The sequence below is a fragment of the Octodon degus genome, unplaced genomic scaffold (genome assembly GCF_000260255.1).
Source record: "Octodon degus isolate 3935 unplaced genomic scaffold, OctDeg1.0 scaffold00148, whole genome shotgun sequence".
In the NCBI taxonomy this organism is placed as follows: domain Eukaryota; kingdom Metazoa; phylum Chordata; class Mammalia; order Rodentia; family Octodontidae; genus Octodon; species Octodon degus.
In genome coordinates this window covers 1949916-1969287 of record NW_004524724.1, presented here as the reverse complement: position 1 = coordinate 1969287, position 19372 = coordinate 1949916, and the positions used below count along the sequence as shown (strand labels likewise).

Sequence of the window (19372 nt, the reverse complement as noted above, 5' to 3'; positions counted from 1 at the left end):
AGGCATTTTGTTCCAGCAACAAGAGAAAAGTAACTGAGACAGAAATAATCATGGGTGCAGATCTGTTAATATATAGAGACGTCTACCTTAACAATAGCCTGCGGGCTCCTCAAGACTCACCGCTGTTCTAGAGAGGCTGTTGATACCTGCAGTCTCCACAGTGCAGAGGAAGCAGGTTCAGGTGGTGAATGGCGGGCTTCAGGACAGTCACCCTTGCGCACGCTACATTTCCTTCTCATTCATCAGTAACTGGGTGCTTTGAGGGGGGCAGCAAAAAACTTACCAAAACATATGTGTTGTTTTAATTTTTAAGTAGTCATAAATTCAATTGAAAAGGCAAACTATTCTATGCATGTAAATCTAGGTTGAGAGCATTTAGTAGCCACTTAAACATGTTCATATTTATTTCATTAGCAAATATGTATTGACTGGCTACTATATACCAGTAATGAGCTACATCATGTCATAAAAGATCGTGATGAGGTGTGAATATATAAATGTCCAGTGATTTTCGGCACAGATGTACTTGGGGAACATACTGCTGAGACAGCCACTTAATTTGTGGGAGAGAAATCCTATCGTGGAGTCTGGTGCAGCATTCTGAGGCAATGCCGTGGCTCAGGTTCTGTGCTGCTCTGCTCATTAGGAGACAGTGCTAAGAGATACACAAAATATTTAGTTTGGAAAGTAAAGTAAAATCAGAGGTCCTGGGACTCTTTTAGATTAGATTGTATCTTAGACAAGAAGACAAAAATATATCTATGTTCACTGAGAAAATGTTATTGATATGTTTCCTAAACTTAAATCCAAATTAGAAAGACATGTTTCCTAGAAAATTTAGAGACGAGAAAATGTGACATGATCCTGTTAGACACTTCCAAATTTTAATAAAAAGGTTGAAGAGGAAATAGTTTCTTTATGTGTGCTACGAAGTTCTTTGTGAGTACATTCTGCAGTGTGTGCCATTTGCAGTCACCTCAGGGATGGGTGCGGGTGCGTATCACAGCTTCTTTTTTAATCCTCCTGCCCTTCTCTCACTTAGCCCTGCTCCTCCAGTACCCTGTCCCTCTTTTCATCCTCATTACTGTTATTTGTCTTGGCTCATGTTATGGTGCAACTATTTGCATTAACTGGGGCTCCGAGGTCCCATACGGGGCTCATCTTTATCCCTTTTGTTTCTCCTACCCCTCCTCGTTGTCCTTGTTCCCTTGGTGCACTTTCTTCTTGCAAGAGATCCATCCCCTTGTCCCCCCTCTGTCCATCCATTATTGTTCTCTGTGGGTTTTTCCCTCACTCAAACAAGGGACACCATGCAGTACTGAAACTTGTGTGTCTGGTTCATTTCATTCAACACTGTTTTCCAATGTAGCCATTTTCCTACAAACATCTCATATTTGTCATTTTCTATAGCCCAGTAGTATTCCGCTATATAGATGCCATGTTGTCTTTGCCCAGCTGTCTGCTGACGGGTGTACATGCTGCTCCAGAGCTTAGCTATTATGACTTTGCAGCTATCTGCACTGGTATGCCTATATGGATCTAGTGTGATGTCCTAAGCTCTTCGGGAGAGACACCTAGCAGGTGGGTTGCTGGTCATAAAGACTTTCCATTCTTTGAGAAGTCCCCATACTGACTTCCGTGATGGTAGTACTAGTTTGTGTTCCAGCCAACCATGAAGGAGGGTTCTTCAACAAGCAACACCAGCACTTGTCAGTATTTGATTTCCTAATGCTTACATCATGGAATGTTAGCATTGTTTGAAATAGTATTTGTCCTCTGGTCAGAAATGTTGAATATTTTTTCTTATATTTGTTAACCATGTGTTATTCTTCCTCTGTAAAAGGTTCATTTCTCTGTCCATTCCTTGACTGGCTCTTTAAGTTTAGGAGATTTCATTTTCCTTGAGTTCTCTGTACGTTATAGCTATTAGTCCTCTGTTTGAGGAGGAGCTGGCAATGTAGCCACCTCTAGGTTGTCTCCTCGCTCTGCTGATTCTTCTGCTGTATGGAGGATTTTGCTCTGTTATAATACCACTTCTTGATACTTGCTGCTATTTCTTGTGTGATGAGGTTCTGTTTAGAAAGTCCTTTCCTACTCTTATGTCTTCAAGTGTTTTATCTTTCAGTAATTTAATGTTTGTTTTAATAGTTAGATCTTTATTACATTTTATTGTAATTTTGCGTATGGTGAGGGCTCAGGGTCCATTTTCAATCTTCTGCACACAGATAATCAGCTCTCCCGACACCGCTTGTTGAACAGATTCTTCCTCCAGAAATGCTGTTGCCCCAAAGGCAGACTTGCTTTCTAGAGGCATCACATTGGCCATACTTAGCTTTTCGATGCCGTCTGACACTTAAGCGATTAGTTATAAAAGCATTTTCTGTGTCTTTCATTTTTATATACATGAACTTTGGGAAATTTCTTGGGCCTAAAGTTTTTATATGTTTTTAAAATGCTATTTGGTTTGCTTATGAACAATTATATTTCATCTAACTCCTGTTTATGTTGGTCTTTTAATAAATTATTTCAGGGTAAATTAAGCCAAATGTCTAAAGTAAAACAAATTATCTAGTATAATGCTCTATATTCTAATGATAGGTGGGCTGTCCTTGTTGGTTCTGGTTTATTCTGAGCTGATCTTGATCCTGGTTCTGGTGTGACAAATCAATGAAAAGATAAACCAAAAGACAGACAGGCAGATAGACAGTGTACTAGATGGAAGATCGCTAGACAGACACACATACAGACAGATAATGGGGCGCTTCTGTGCTACACTCTTTTCTTCACTTAAAGCTTTGCCACCCTTTGCTGAGTTCAATGTGACTATGTGGTCCATCACAGAATTTCCAGTTATTCTTTGCTCGCATCATATGTGAATACTACGGTTCCCCAAGCCTCATAATAATGAAGAGCACACAGCCATTGTGATAGTACTGCTCTCTTCTTTGGCTACTATATGGCCATCTTACAAGTAAAAGGAATTGACTTTCAAAATATTCCTTCATTGATTTTGCTATGGCCTGAGTGCTGCTTGCTAACTCTCCCTTCGTAATTTGTTCTCTATATCATTAAACTAGGAGACTATTTCTCTGTAGCAAATGCATTCATAGCTCTGTTGGAAAAGCATCTCAAGAAATTGGACTCAGAGGAAAAGAAAAAGAGCACAGTGCAGAACAGCATTGGATTTCTCACCTAGTTTATTTTGGCTCCAGTGATCTGGCCACACTTGCTTATTGTGAAAGCTGAGTACAAGTTACTCTGTACAGATGGAGTTTATGAGGAAGGAAGAAATAATTTGAAGTCATGGCTGCAACTTGTAATTGAAGACTTTATATCCATATAAATTACCTGTTTCTTAAAATAAGTCATGAGAAAATTTACAATGTCCTGTTCTGTTTGGGACGTCTTTGGCTTCCGTCCCAAGCTGCTTTGGTTTCCCAGAGTAACACATCTACTTGGGGAATTCTCTCCAGCTGCAGAGGCCTATTATAGAAAGATAAGGAAACAGCAAAGATCTACAAGCTCGACTCCAGTAAGCTCTTGAAGCTTTCCTCTCGAAATTCCCTTCTTCATCGCAGAAGTTTAAGTATTCCTGGTGACGCACAGAATGACCATACAGTTCGCACAGGTTTCATGTGAACAACAAGCTTCTGGTCTGTATGGACTAAGGTGATTACATTGTATGATTAATTTATCACTTAAATTGTGCAGTGAACTGCCAAGAGCTAACACTCTTTAAGGATATACTTGGCAGATTTAACATAGGACTAAAAAGGCCTTATTTTAAAGCTTTATGAGCTATTATGACTTGAAAAAACAGTGAAAATATAAAAAGTCCGGAAAACCCCTCATCTGCTCGTTGCTCTGGCTCCCTCTAGCTCTGTGGTGCACAATGCATGGAAGAAGAAAACCGCCGGAGTCAAGACGAAAAGGAAACAGGGCTGAAAAGGCCCTAGAAACTAAAATACTTTGTCTGGAGTAAAAAGATGACAAAATCAAAACAACAGAAACAGCATACATGCTATTACCACTCCCATTTCACAGACAGGAACCTGAAGTTTAGGGAAACGTGAGCAGTTAGTTTAAGGTCATGTGAGTCGTAAGTGATTGAGGCAGAAGCTGAGTCATAGAATTTTGCCCTAGAGCCTGCTCTGTGACACCAGTCACCACAGACACACAGGAAAGAGCTTCGTAGGTTGGCTAGTTCACTGAATCACAGGACGCGCTAAGATATTCATACAAGGAACTGAAAAGTCACATCATAGTGATATATGTGTGCCTATGTTTATAGCAGCACACTTTGTGACAGCCAAATCTTGGAAACAACCAAGATGCTCGTGACCTGAGGAATGGATGAAAAAGATGTGGTATTTTTATACAATGGAGTATTACTCAGCTATAAAGAATGATAAACTCAAACCCTTTATATATAAGTGGATGCCACTTGAAGATATACTCATAAGTGATATAAACCAGACCCACATGTATAAATATCATATAGTCTCTCTAGTATAAGAACTCAAAAGAAGAAATAAAAATAGAAAGGTATAACACAATTAAAAAGAAAGTGAGAACTTGAGGATTAGACAACAAAGAGAGAGCAAGGAGAAAAGCTAGGAAACATGACAGGGTCAAAGCCATACTTTTATATGCACAAGATAGGTAAGGCAATGATCCGGAGAATCTTCAGGCTCTAACCCTGACTAACTATGTATGCTGATACCTGTGAACTAAGCAACTGCACTGAAGATAGCAATGTGTAATAGTGGGGTCATGCTTGGAATGCCTGTCATTCTGGTCTTCTAAATACGTACTGCTTGTTATGACATATCAATTATTGCCATACTGTCTCTCAAGTAAATGTTTGTTTTTTTTAAAAAAGGGTAATAAATGAAAACAAGAGACAAGAAAAAAAAGTCACAGGACTGTTCTGCTACAATGCTGTATATGGTTAGATTTCTAAATTTCTGTGTAAAAATATGCAACTATATACTTATTTTTAAATTTTTTTTTATTTTTAAAATTTTTTTCCTTGTAGTCCATAGACTTAGAGTTTAACATATTAATACTTGATGGAAAATACCTGTTTCATGTTATGCCTAAGATGTTTGATATTCAGACAGATAGTGAGGTTAAGCTCAATTGCCTATGTTGTACGGTAATAAGCTTCTCTTCTGGAGGGTTAACAACTTAAGTTTATAGACCAAAAATTAGAGAAAAAGAAGGGTTGCAAGGACAGCCAACATTTTGGCCCTAGCCTTTCAAGGTCAGTGAAGATTCAGGACATAGGAGAACCTGTACTGTAGCATACTGTAACTCAGTTGTGTCCCAAATTTTCTGATCAAGGAGATTATGGAGCCACAGAGGAAAGTGATCGATGATGTAGAGTGTGCCTAAGGAGAGAAAACATTCTCTCAAGCTTTCACAGAGAGCAAATTGGTCAAGCAATGGCCGTGACTCATCCACATGGCTGACACTGACAAAGGACCTACAAATTGCACTACAGGATTTCAGGATAAATCCTGAAGGGATTTGACTGACCTTATTAGATACAAAAGTTACATTTCCTGTTATACAGGTCTTACTTTATCTTAGTCTTAACCATCCAGCAGAAAAGTATAAAAACGAAGTATAAATAGTAAATCCATATTAATATGCTGAGCTGTGAAAGGCTCAAGTCAACAACTTCTGACATTGCCAGTCTTATGGAAAACCCACTACTATTATGGATTACTGGACTATATTGGAATATTTTGCTGAATTCACGTACCTATAATATTTAAGTGACAATGGAATACCCATCTCTGACAAAACTAAATAAAAAAGGGGGATACAAATGAATAGCCATTTTGTATCTGTATATTCAAAATAGGATAGATATATAACTGCATTCTCTTAATTCAATGAATAGAGAGATTTATTCTAATAGTGTCTGTGGACAGGATATCATGTCTGAATCTTGTACAATGAATAACCACTAAGACAACAATATTCAATGTATTAATTATTGAAACTGCTAGTAATCAGTTTTGAAGCTGCCTCATTGCTATTTGTTTTTCAATAAAATTAAAAAATAAAATTATTAAAAAATTAAAAAATAAAAGACACTAGGCATGATGGCACACGCCTGTAATTCCAGCTCTTGGGAGGCTGTAAACAGCTGGATCATTACAAGTCCAATCTAGTACTGAAACTCTGAACACTCTGTAGACCCTTCCCTAACATACAAAAAATAAATAATTTTAAAAAAAGATATTCATACAAAGAAGATGAGCTTAAGTCTACACAGGCTCTTGAAGTTAACATCATTTATAGACAGTGACGAAGCAGGAGGAATAAGTTAATAGTATCACATGCAGTCAAACCTGAATGTCCAGATGGCGCATGACACGGACCCACTTCCTCTTCAGTGGCATGCAGCCACCAGACCAAGCCAAACAAAACAAAGTAGAAAGAAACAAAAACCCAAACACAACAGAACAGAACACCAATGAAGTTTCACTAGGATTGTGTTCCTCGAAATGTAGCCCACTTGAGGTTTAGTCACTGGGAGACTGGGAGAGTGTCACCAGTCCAGTACATGCCAGGCCTGACAGATCCTAGGATCCCAACCTGATTCGTCTACATTTTGATCTCCAAGTCTCTTATTTCAGTTTGGCTTCAGTGTCAGACTGTATGTACTACCTATTCTTCCAATTACCTGGATTTTTTAGCTGATTTTCTCAGAGTAGCTCCAACGTGGCTCTGCCTCTGTTCAGCCAGCTGAATCCCCTCAGTATGTGCATCTTAAGTCTGAGAAACACCAGATGACCAGAGACTCACCTCACGATAATGTACAGCCCTTGTTTAGCTGTGACTCAACAAATCAACCACAAACAGACTCTTTGGCCAGTGGAGCCGTATACACATGGAGGAGTTCATAGATTCTACCAAGAGATGAGTGCAGATTGCATTAATATGACAATGGCGCCCCGCGATTTGGGATGAATGTCTAAAGGTGTAAAATTTAGACATCGATGCTAAAGTCAAACATCTGGAATTTGCTTTAAAATATTTCAGCAGGGGTCGGGGAGATGGCTCAGGAGAATAAGTGCTTCCCTGGCAAGCACAAGGGCCTGAGTTCAATCCCTGGTTCCACAAAAAATAAATAAATAAATATTTCAGCAAAGGAAAGAGCATTCCATAATGTAAATATGACAAAATCTCGGAAACCATTGGATATGTGTAATCAGCCATTCTATTCTGCTACTTTTGTATATGATAGAATTTATAAACTTTACTTAATGACTAAGTGAAATGAGCTAATGCCTCAAGAATTTTATTAATAACTGTAAGAAAGAAAATTTATCGAAATAAAAGTGGTTAATCATTTAATGGGACACCAGAAAATCTTTCTTCAAATTGTTTTTAAAAATAGGACAAATTCATTGCTCTGGTGCAATTGTAGATGGAGTCCCGGTAAAAGCCAGAACACAAAATCTTCACGAAGCTCTCTATCAGAAAGGGCTCTGTGGCACGGGTTGTGTCTTGTGAATAGCCCACTTCAGCCCTCCCTCTAGCCGTGAGCTAAGCCAGCCAGTGTGATATCTGATGATGGCTCCGGGTCAGCTCCATTTGCACTTGCAAGACCCAACACTGGAGTTCAGGGTCACAACTGATGGTGGAATCGTGAAGTCACCTGCTCAGCCAGGCAAGCACTTAATGGGGTATCCTGTGCTGATCTCATTCTGATGAGGCTCTGTGTTATGCCTGAGGACAAGCACTTGTGATGGGTGTGATCACTCAGAACACTAGGAGCTGATGTGTCCCTCTTGCATAGAAAGGCATCCCTGTCAACATCCTGTAAATCCTCAATGGCCTTAATTCCATGTAAACCTCATTGTGTTTTCGTTCCGCAAAAGGAAAGGCTCAAGAGAATCACGCAAGCTACTAAACAGGAAGCTCTTTCGCAACTCCAATCGTGGTGTTTATGGCAATGTTTTATGGTCTCTGGTTCCATCTTACATAAACCTGAGACCAGTTCTCAAAGTCTGAGAGATACCCCCAAAAGTGGACACTGGGCTGCTGCGGATGAGCCTGGGGGTCCTGAGATTGTGACGTGGGTCACTGTGCTGCTGCAGATGAGCCTAGGGGTCCTGAGATTGTGACGTGGGTCACTGTGCTGCTGCGGATGAGCCTGGGGGTCCTGAGATTGTGATGTGGTCACTGGCCAGCACAAATTGCTCCGGAAACCTTCCTGCTTCAAATGTAAATGGCTTCCCACGTGGGACTATGACTGGTCTACTAGTTGAGATGTTCAGAAGGCATCTAGAGGTTTTAGGGTTTCTCTTCAAAGGAAGATTAGGGGCCCAGTGAGATAGCTCAGTGGACTAAGCACCTGCTTAGGCAGGCATAAGGATCAGGTTCGATCCCTGGCACCACAGGCTGCTCTGGCCCCTCTCCCAGATGCACTGAGCTGCCACCTAGACTGGTTGTGGTGGCGTACACCTACAATCCCAGTGCTGGGGAGGCTGAAAACAGGAGGATCACTATGAGTCTGAGTTAAGCAGTAGTGAGACCCTATACCAAATACATTCTTTAAAAAAGTAGATTATAAAAATCAGTGTGAGCACACTCCTGGGTTCCAGGAGGCAAGAGCGGTGCCACTGCCAGCATCACCCCAGAGGCTCGTCCATCTCTGGCGCCCTTGTTCCTCCATGTGTGAGACCCTTCCTCTTCCTTATGCTTCTAGCAAGTGCCTGTCCTGTCTCTCTCTGCGTAAAATATTCACTGCTGCTCACTCAGCTCAAAGCCTGCACCAGGCAAGCCTGGCGGCCAACTCTTGATCACCATTTCTTACATACTGTGAGCATGCACCTTCCCTCTACCCCACCTTACATCATGATGGACTACAGAATTTTAATTAGAATAATTTATGTTTCCAAACCTCGTGGCTACTCTTGAAAAATGATCATTACTATTATGAAGCATAATATTTCGAGAGAACTGAAATGCTTCTACTGTTGCCCATGGATTTTAGAGGAAGCAGGACATGGTCCAAAGGATTAATAAATCCTGCACAGAAAAATACTATTTCCTTTTCCTACTTTAAAAATCTTGCGCCGTCTAAAGGAGGCATGTTAGTGTGTGTGTGTGCAAGCCTGTGGGGGCCCGTGTGTGTGTTTCTGGGTGGGCTCTGCAGAGACGAAGCCATGGAACAGCCATGCTTTACAGGCATGTTGCCCCAGAAGAGAAGGGGATCTCCAGGCAGACATAAAGAGGAACACAAGTTGAATATTTTTACATATTTTATTAATGAAGGAATCAGCACAATGTGACAGAGAGGTCAGAGGAGATTAATAACACAGTGTCTACCGGGGAGGGTTCTTGGAGGCCACGTGCCTGCCGAGGTAAGCTCCCTTCCCTGGTGTGCAAAGGCAACTCAAAGGCTGTGGGGCGGGATTTGTGTAGATAAGAATATCTCTGTTTATAGGCAAAATTATTTTTGCACTTCTATCAGCTTTCATCACTTACAAGGTTGCCATTTAACTCCTGTAGAATCAGAATTCCGTACCCAGGAGGAGCATAACCTACATACAATCTATACATCTGTGGATTCCCATTCACTGACAGAGATTTATAACCACCTGTGCAGTCTCCATCCATATTCCCCTTCCCCAGGCTACTCCTTGTTGGCAAGGGAGAAGCTCAGGCTCCTCAGGGTAATGCCCTCAGTTTAGTTTGAGCCTCTTTCCAGAATTTTCTACCATCCATCCGGCCCTGAATCCTCTCTCATCCTCACCAATTCTGTAACCCATCAAGTCCCTAATACACTGTCACCTCCTCCACAAAGCCATGCTCTATGCTGTCTGCTCTCTCATTTGGTAAGAATTCCCCCCACTCTTCTTCAGTGCCTTTCCTGAGTGGGACAGGCTTAGCAGGCCTTGCTCTGTCTCTGTAGTTCCCATGCAGTGCATCACTTGGAGAACTGGGCCCGACAGATCCCCCGTCCTCCGCAGGAGTGCGTGTGAGGGCCACTCCGTGGCTAGGCCATCCTGTCCATTCCCAGCTAAGGTTGGCCTGAGAACCAGAACCTTAAGAGCCACATGTCAAAAAGCACCTTGCAGGCATCAAAAACCAAGGTTCCAACAAGTTCACTTGAGAGATCTAAAAGGCCTCCCCCCTCTTCTTAATGGTTCAGGAATAGAGAGAAGCACGCTATCTCCAGGCACCACATAGCAGTGTGCAAGCGAGAAAGAATGTTAAATGTTTTAGCTAGTATAGGATAGCGCAGACCTTTCTTAAAACACTATGATGTTGCTCGATGCATGGTGTGGTGAAGGGACGCTTTACTTTCCCCACACCTACAAGGTGAGGCCTTCCAGTATGGCCACTGTAGGTCTTTGCTGTAGAGTTGGCCTGTGTGTCACGGGAGCATCCTTGGCCTCAGCTGACAAGACTGCAGTGTCACACATTTAGTGTGATGACCACAGCATCTCCAGACCTTGCCCCATATGTCCTAGGGGCAGGGCTGCCAGAATTAACAAGAGGAAAGAGAGGACAGCCGGGTACATTTGAGTCTTCTGTAAACATCAAGCTAGATTTTGGTATAAGTATAGCATGGGACATTTGGTATACACTTATATATGTCTATCTGAAACCCAGATTTAACTTGGATTCCTGTTTATCAGGAACCCTGCTAGGGTGGGGTACAAAATCGCCCCTGGCTGCAGGAAGCCTCTGTGCAGGGTACATCAGCAAGCTGAGAGCAGGACGCCTGAGAGGTTGATGTGCTTGGCTGTGTCTCCATCGTGAACCCCCCCCCCCCGGGCCTCCCAGCCTGCACAGGAAGCTACTCCACCTCCTTCACAGGCCAGATGTGAAGCTGAAATGAAATAGCACATGGAAAATGCTTAACACAGTGCCTGCAGCAGCTAAGAGCCAACACACAGTCCTTGTTCTTGCCTAGTGGTCTCGCAAAACGTAGTGTCAGTCTCTTCTGGTCTCTAGGCTACATTGTCATTAGCATCCTAGACCTGTGATGGACCTGGCAAGGAACCTCGCTGTGATGCTCAGCTTTGTAGGCTATGCGAAGTCACCAGGGAAATATCCCTCTGGAGAGCTGTGTCGTAGGCCAAAAACAAATCCTCAGGTCATAGATCTGGATGTAGTGTGAGCACTGGGACGTCAGAAAGCTTGAAAGGTGACCTAAATATGGTCACCTGTTAGCCTCCAAGGCTAAAATTTGTCCTTGCAGAGAACAATATCACATATTAATTGATACTATAATAATGAAGGAGGTCAGGGAGATAGCTTAGTGGCCTAAGTCTGCCTGGAAAGTGCAAGGTCTTGAGTTTGATCCCTGGTTCTGAAGAAAAAGAAGAGATTTCATTTTTAGGGCCCGGGGAGATAGCTCAGTAGCATAAACGCTTGCCTGGCAAGTGCAGGGTCCTGAGTTCAATCCCCAGTACCACACACAGACAAAAAATAAATAAATAAATAAGTAAATAATGAAGAGATGGAAGAAGCTTAGTTCAACTCCATCTGATTCTTGGGCAGTAGAAAAGGGTGTGGGGGCAAATTGAGTGGATATGATTTCTTTTTATTTATTTTTCATTTTTAATGCATTTTAGTACAGGATCTAGAGGGTCTCACTACACTGATCGGACTTTGTGATCCTCCTATTTTCAGCCTCCCAAGCACTGGGATTACAGGCATGTGCCACCATGCCCAGTCTGATTTATTTTTTCATTCATTCAACAAATATAATATTTGGGTGCCCACTATGTCCCAGGCCAGTTGCTCAAAAGTGATGAGCCCCTGTCTCCACTGAATGGTAAGAGGGAGAGGTATAGTAAATCTGTAAGATAGTTGAACCTAATTTTAAAGGCTAGAATTAAGGCCTGCATGAGAAATGGCAGCACCTAAAATACCCAAGTTTGGCCAAGAAACTCTAGAATAATCTAAATTTGATAGCAAAATGGGAAGAAACCAGTGTGATATGAAGAGATGTTTCCTCAGCTTAATTCTTAAAAGAAACAGTAGGAGGAAGGGGCCATCAAGCAGCCTGAAAAAAGTGAAATGTAAAACGATGAAAAAAGAGTACAAAAGACCATGTTACAGAGTAAGGGTTGCACCAGTCTTTTGGACATCCTTGACCAAAAAGAAAGCTGAAAAATATAGTGTCCCTATGTTTCCAGGAAGAAGCATCAGCTTTGGTGACAACTGAATATTCTCAGGCTAGATGGCAGAAGACTTTGCAGAAAGCTGCTGGATGATTAAGCCAAGTTAGAAAAAATGAAACAGGGTTGAAGAATATAGAAAGTGTAGGCTTCATGTACCTTGGGAGGGGCAAACAGTGGAAGCTGGGATTCTCTATCTCGTCATCTTCTGTGTATTAGAAAGGCCTCTAACAAACATGTGGCAGGGTTGATAACTAAACAGCACCAAGTAGTGACTCTCGTCTTCTGGAGATGAATGTGTCTTAAGGGAAGAAACCGCTGCCCACCTTGAAGGTATTCTTGCATGGTGCAAAGGCTCTCCTTGACTATGTCATTCAATATTTTTGTGGATAATTTGAATTAAAGTGAAGTTGTGATTGGCACAGTAAGAGGGGACAATGAGTGACACTATGGATGAAAGATTCAAGTGTAGCTTTGAAACAGTCTCATCAGTCTAGAACAATTGGTAGAAGTTTTCTGACAAAAGCCATGAAGTTTATGTCATGGCATTTTAGGCCGCTCAGTTCAAGGTCCCTGTCACATCTGCTGTGGCCCCAAGCAGCCATAGGCAGCCCTGTACATAAACAATAGGATATGACTATGGTCCAGTAAAACCAAGTTTACAAAAGCAGGTAATAGCCCATACCCGATCCACGGGCCATTGCTTGCTGCTCCAGAACAGCACGTTCAAATCTGGAGTCATAAATCTATGTTTATTCCTTCAAGGCGGAAGAACATGGGCCTAACGCTGGATGGGAGCCACATCCCCTCGCAGCCCAGATGAGCTCTGAACCACACTGTTTGCTCCGATTCCGATGTGATGAAGCTAAATCTTAATCTAGAGTTTGATCTGGACTCCGCAGTTAGAACACCTTGTATGGGACACTGATCAAGCCACTTTTTAAAATGTTTGGTGAATTAAGAGCATAACAATTAATTGCTTGAGTAAAAGAGAGAGGGGAGTTTTGCTTCCACTGGGGAAGCCTGCGTACTTCTGGTTCTGCTCTTATCCCAGTGTTGACTTTGGAGATTCCCTCTGCTTCCTGGGCCTTTGCTACTTCATCTGTACAAAGGACAGGCTGCTCAAAATGGCGTGCAGGCTTCCCTTGACTCCTAGGTTGCTGCCAATTTGTTGTTGTTGTTGTTGTTGTTGTTGTTATGTATGTAGCGTGGGGTCTATAGGGTCTCACTACGTAGATCGGACTCTCAGGGATCCTCCTGTTTGTCAGCCTCCAAATCGCAGGGATTGCAGGTGCATACCTCCGCGCCCAGTCTCCTTTGAACTCTCAGTGTGCCTGGGGGCGGGGGCAGGGCTGGCACGGCACACTGGGGATCAAACCCTCGCCCCTGTGCCTGCTGAGCTATCTGGCTGGCCCTCTTGTTGCTAATTTGTTCAGGGCATCATAGGAGAGAGAACAGAGACTTAGGCCTGGGGATGTATCCAGCTCCGTGGGGCACTCTTGCCCAGCATGCAGGGCCTTTGCTCTCCGGCACTGCCAAGCTCAAGTGAGATTTTTTCTCCATAGGTCTAACAGTGATTCATTTTTTTTTCTATTATGCTTTTAGATGAGATCAGTTTTTAAATGGCACTTTATGACAATAGACGTGCTTCCAAGTTCAAATTTATACTTTTTGACTTTGAAGGCACTTAATGCGTTGGGCTAATTCAAAGCCTTCGCTTGTACACTGAGGCGCCCTAGGGAGAGACTCTCCTTGGCTTTGCTGCCTTGCCATGCTGCTCACTTGCTTCGGCTGCTTTTGGGCTTGTTTCTGGTTTTATTATAACAAAACATAAAAGATAAAGAAGTTTTACAACCTCACAATATTCTTCAGCATATAGACAGAGCAGGAGATGCTGGAAAAATAAAGGTATTAACCTGTCAATGTAAATCAGATGGCCTTATAGTTAAAATGCAACCCATGCATTTGTGAAGCCCTGTAATTTGCAGAGTAAGGCAGGTTTATGTTGCTGTCCTGAATGGACCCCCAGACCTCAGGGAGTGTTTATTTGTGGGTGTGTTTCTTGCCCATACTGCTTGTCTGCCTGAGGCTGGGGGCAGGGCCTCCAGTCCACCCAGGTCCTGGGGTTCAGGCTGCGGGAGGCTCCTGCACCAACGTCAGTGTTGTAGGACAGAACATCCGAAGAAGAAAACTTGGCTGTTCTTTGCCACTTAAATAGAAAATGTGTACGTGACTTCTGCTCCGTGTGTGGCAGAACTAATTCATGTGTATTTTAAGAGGTCAGGACGACATTTCCATGAATGAATATGCAAGATGCCTTGGGAGCGCCGTAATGTAGCACATCTCCAACTTGACAGCTTCTTGAGCCTGGAGTCAGGATCTCTGGGGGTAGTTGGAGAATTTGCACCTCACAATAAGAAAATGTCCACAACAGGTCATTATTGACAGGAAGTGCTGCTGTGAACACGGTAGGAAAGTTCAGGCAAGGCAGTAATTAGATCTGGGGGTTTAAGGTCATCTGGTCTGCAGCCAGGGAAGGCTTTAAGGGGAGGGCAGCTGCACGTTCCCGCCTGACGTGGACTTAACGAGCAAACACATCCATGTGCGTCTCTGTCACACAAGAGTTAGCAGGACCCGCTGGCTCATCAGATGGCCTGAAGATGCTGTGGTCGACTTCTCTGTGTATTTTAGGAATCTTGTCCCTACTTTCCTTCCTGACTGCTAGAAAACCAGGTAGACAGGCAAAGTGCTGCCCACTGGTCCTTGTGCTGTTGTTCAGAAAGGCTGCTGCAGTGCACCTCCACGCCTAGTGAAGTGCCCATTTGGGGAGAGCGCGCCCCGCTTCTGTATGGAGAAATGGCTGGGAATCTTCAAACTCTTTCATGCCCCTGCGGACAGCGGAGCCCGGGGGCTGTACAGCTGCTTCCTAGGTGGCCAGGAGGAACCACAGGTCAGCACCAGAAGGAAGCCATGCATGCAGGATTCTTTTTAAAACTCAAAGCTGTAGGCTGGTGTGGATCATTTAAAGGGCGCCTGCTCACATCCCGCTCTCTCTTCCTTTCTGCACACTGCCTTCAGCTGACTCCCCAGGCCTCCTTAGCACCTGTCCTAAGCAGCACTTGATTTGGGAAAGTGGGGATCAAGAATCTGTGCACGCTGCGCCGGGAAGGAGGGTCGGCCCCTTCTCAGGCATGCTCAGCGCTCAGGTTTGCTGCTCACACGCTGTGGCTGAGGCAACCGCCTACTGATGAAGATGTGACAGTGCCACCCAGCGCGCCCCTAGGGGATGGGCTGTCTCTAAGGTCATGCTTCCCTTCGCTCACATCCATGCAACCCCCCTGGGTGCATATTTCCCCCACAGGAGAGAACAATTCCAAACAGCCTAAGTACTAGTTACAAGCGGAAGCATCTAATAACTAGTGACAGAGTCTCCTTAAAGTATTTTGCCCTTTCCTTTACACTCTTCAGTTCCATTTTTCTATTATCTTAAAGAAAATACACATTAAACACAAATTAGTTCAATAATGTTAACCTAAAACTTAAGAATTTTAATGCTAAATGTTTAAACTATCTAATAGTCTAAAACTCATACAGTAAAATAAAGCTTTTATTACAGTACAAATGTCCCTCTTATCAGTTTTAGATTAAAAATAATTGGCATCAAAATTCACAGCATGTGAAGGCCTGTTATACAGTGAAAAGAAGAAGTGGGAGCAGGGTGGAAAGGACAAGCCCTGAGGCACACACTCACCCTAGGGCTAGGAATGCAGTCCCCTCTGAAGAGCCTGCAGCTCTCCTCCCCTCCCCTCCTTTCCCTGTCTTTCTTCTCCCCCACCCCCTGCAAGCATACAGAGATCGAACCTAAGGTGGACAGGAATGGGTGAGTTGGTCTGCACAAGGTGGCCGCTTTTCTTGCAGATTACTTGTGGCTCCCGAAGACTTTCAGGGCTTGCTGGAATTCTCCCAGCTTCAAGCATGCACAGTCACACTGCGTGAGTGTGCACCTTGAACTGAGGGACACTGACGCCAAGGCCAGAGCTGGCCACCTTTCAGGTGTGGGTATTTGGGCTGTAATTATATAGTTGTAATTGTGGCCTTCAATGGGATATAAAAATAGTGCTGAAGTAATTATATGGTAAGTTGATGTGAGTTATTGCAGCCTAAGTTTTAATTACAATCCTTAATGATGGGATTCCTACGTTCCCATTTGGCTATGCAATGCTTTTTTTGTCAAATGGGGGGATTAAGAGTTTTTAGACAGTTTTCAGAACTGAAAAGTTACTTGAAAAGTTACTGTTTAACAGGGTTTGTAGTGATGATGTCCAGGTCTGGCATCTTCTGGGAATTATGTTTTTAACCATTACCAGTCCAACCATTTACATACAGCATGACCAAAACTTGCATATTTTTCATTAATTTTATAACAGGAAATATAAAACAATAATTGTGTCAAATTTACTCAGTACAAAAATTGACTGGTAAAGTGACAGCTGCGAGCGACACTTGGCACACTATGTACACACACGCTGCCCTGAGGGACGCTCTGGGTAAGCTGTTAAATGGTTAAATCAGTACTGGGTTTTTCCCACTCTAGAGAGACCAGACCAAATGTGCACTGTATATGCCTCAGGGCTTGAATCTTGGCTGTATCCAGATCTACACTCTTCTTCCTCCTCTCTGTGGCAGTGTTGACACACAAAAGGGACTTTGCTCTAACCCTTTTAATGGAAAAGCTCCCAGGCTTTAAAGAAAGGGTTAAAGTCAAAGGCGGCCCCTTTGTCCCTCTTGGGCTCCATGGTTGCTGACTAGAGTGTGATTCTGTTGTTTGTTACCACTTCCAACACCTCTTTGCTGGTGTACACTTCATTCATTCTATTAGTCATCCACCCACCAGATCCGAGGGTCGACGCTGACATTTCTAGCTCATGAAATAGCAGCCAGGTGGATGTAATGTCATTATGTTGACAAACTATTATTTCAGTCAGATTTTTTTAGGTTCTGGTGGTTCTCTTCTGAGTTAATGGTCTTTTAATGAGACTAGATTTCATTTCTACCATTTGGCTTAAAGATCTGCAGATGCATGGTGCTCCCAGGTCCGTCTCTCCCTGTCTGGTTCCTTAAGATGCCACACAGTAGTGGTGCTTCCAGTTTAAATCACATTTCCCCCCTAAGATCCAGTAATTTTATTGGCATTAAAAGGCATTTTCAAAAAGTGATAAATTTACGGTTGCAGCTACCCTGGATAGTTTTACTGAGCCAGGAAGTGTGCCAGGAAGGAGTTCCTAATGGACAAACCATTGCATAGGATCTTCACAGAAAGATAAAGAAGGGAGCTCTGGAGCTGGAAGAACAGCCTGACTGGGGAGGCGGGGAGCTGCGGAAGGACAGAGGCTGAGGAGAGGATGTCAGCTGTCAGTGGCACTGAGCAGAATAGTTCTGTTGAGCTGTTTAATTAGACAATATGCGCTATTTAATGAATCTATGAATATAAAAATCACAACTCCATGTTTTTGGTCATCTACTTCTGGGTTAAGTGTAACTGAATATATTATTCTGTTTTGTATAAAATTCTGAAAGGCAGAAGCAGGATCCCCAGTTTGGGCCCAGTGGGGACAGCTGGGTCATTTAGAGAGACCCTGTCTCAAAAATGAAAAAGGGGGGCCAGGGAGATGGCTCAGTAGAATAAGTGCTTCCTTGGCAAGTGCAAGGGTCTGAGTTCAATCCCCGGTTCCACACACACACACACACACACACACACACAAAGGCTCTTTGCAAAAGGAAGAGATTTTCTATATATGCAGAGAAAGCTGCTACAGCCTTAACAGGGAATTGCTGAATCTGTAGATTAGGTACATGCCCAGTTATACTGCTATGTATATACACTTGAGTGAATCATGTCAGCAGAACAGCTCAGCTACAAAGAGCCTCACCACACGCTTCCTCGCTTCCGTAAAACAGGAACCGTTCAGGTGGCTACCAACCTACGGATAAACGGGACACACCTATGGAACGTTATTTGGCAGGAAAAATGAAGTGCCAGCATATGCACAGTATGGGAATCCTCAGAGAAGTGAAGGAGCCAGACTGCACAGGCCCAACCGAACAGGAGCGCACCAGCAGGAAACGTCTATGAGAGCAAATCCGTAGGCAGGCAGCAGGTTAGGCTGCCTGGGCTGCAGGAGGCAGCCAAGGACCGACCACAAGTGGGTCAGAGGTTTCTTCCTCAGACAGTGTGAATGCTCAAGGCAGTGATTTCACTTGTGCGCTACCAGGTGAATTTTACGGTGTGTAAATTATACAGCAATAAAGCTGCTTTAAAAATAAAGCAAAAAGTAGCTTATGCTCCCAGAGGTGGCATATGAGGAAACTTCTGTTTCTAGAGCGACAGGTTATGTGACTATACAGGTTGGGTTACAGGAAAGACGCTGTTGTGCGGGCAGAGAAAGGAAGGCACAGAGGAAGCTCGCGCGGGCCAGGCTCAGGTATGAGGCCAAACCAGGAGCAGAGGTGCGGCCACAGAGGCGAGGGCCACAGAGGCGAGGGCCACAGTGGCGAGGGCCACAGTGGCGAGGGCCACAGGGGCGAGGGCCACAGAGGCGAGGGCCACAGTGGCGAGGGCCACAGTGGCGAGGGCCACAGAGGCGAGGGCCACAGAGGCGAGGGCCACAGTGGCGAGGGCCGGGAGGGAGGAGGACCCCTTTGGTACTTCTGCAGAATGTGACAACCAGACAACCACGTGGGGGACAGAAAGGCAAGCAGACTGATGCCTAAGGGGTTTCAGAGGCAGACAATCCTGCTCAGCCCAGTTTAAATCAAAATCTGCACAGCGCTGTTATCACGATGATACAATTTTCGCCAGCAGCTCTGGCCCTACATGAGCTAGAAAGAGACAAACTACCCGCAGGCTTCTGCCAAGGTTGGATGTAAAGGCGAAATTTTAATCTGTTATAAAAAACCTTCAAAAGACGGTATGTTCATGAAAAACTAGCAAATCCCAAGAAGATACAAAATTCTCAGAAAAAGCGCTTCAATTTAGAAAACCAGGCGCGGGCTTCCGCGCTGAAATCCTGGAGCGCGCGTCAGCTCGGTCCACCCGGAGGGCCCGCCCGCCCGCCCGCCCTCAGGACCTCCCGGCTCCTGGCCCTCTCGGGTGCGGGCGGCGGCTCCGCGGCGCGCCGGCTGAGCGGCAGGCCAGGAGGGGCGGCCGAGTG

At 44.0% G+C, this 19372-nt stretch overlaps 1 protein-coding gene across 3 annotated transcripts in view; it reads left to right on the top strand.

Moving 5' to 3' along the window:
* The window catches only part of Oxr1 (oxidation resistance 1), a 330122-nt gene that overhangs the window by 225573 nt on the left and 85177 nt on the right, over positions 1–19372 (top strand). The window lies entirely within an intron of this gene.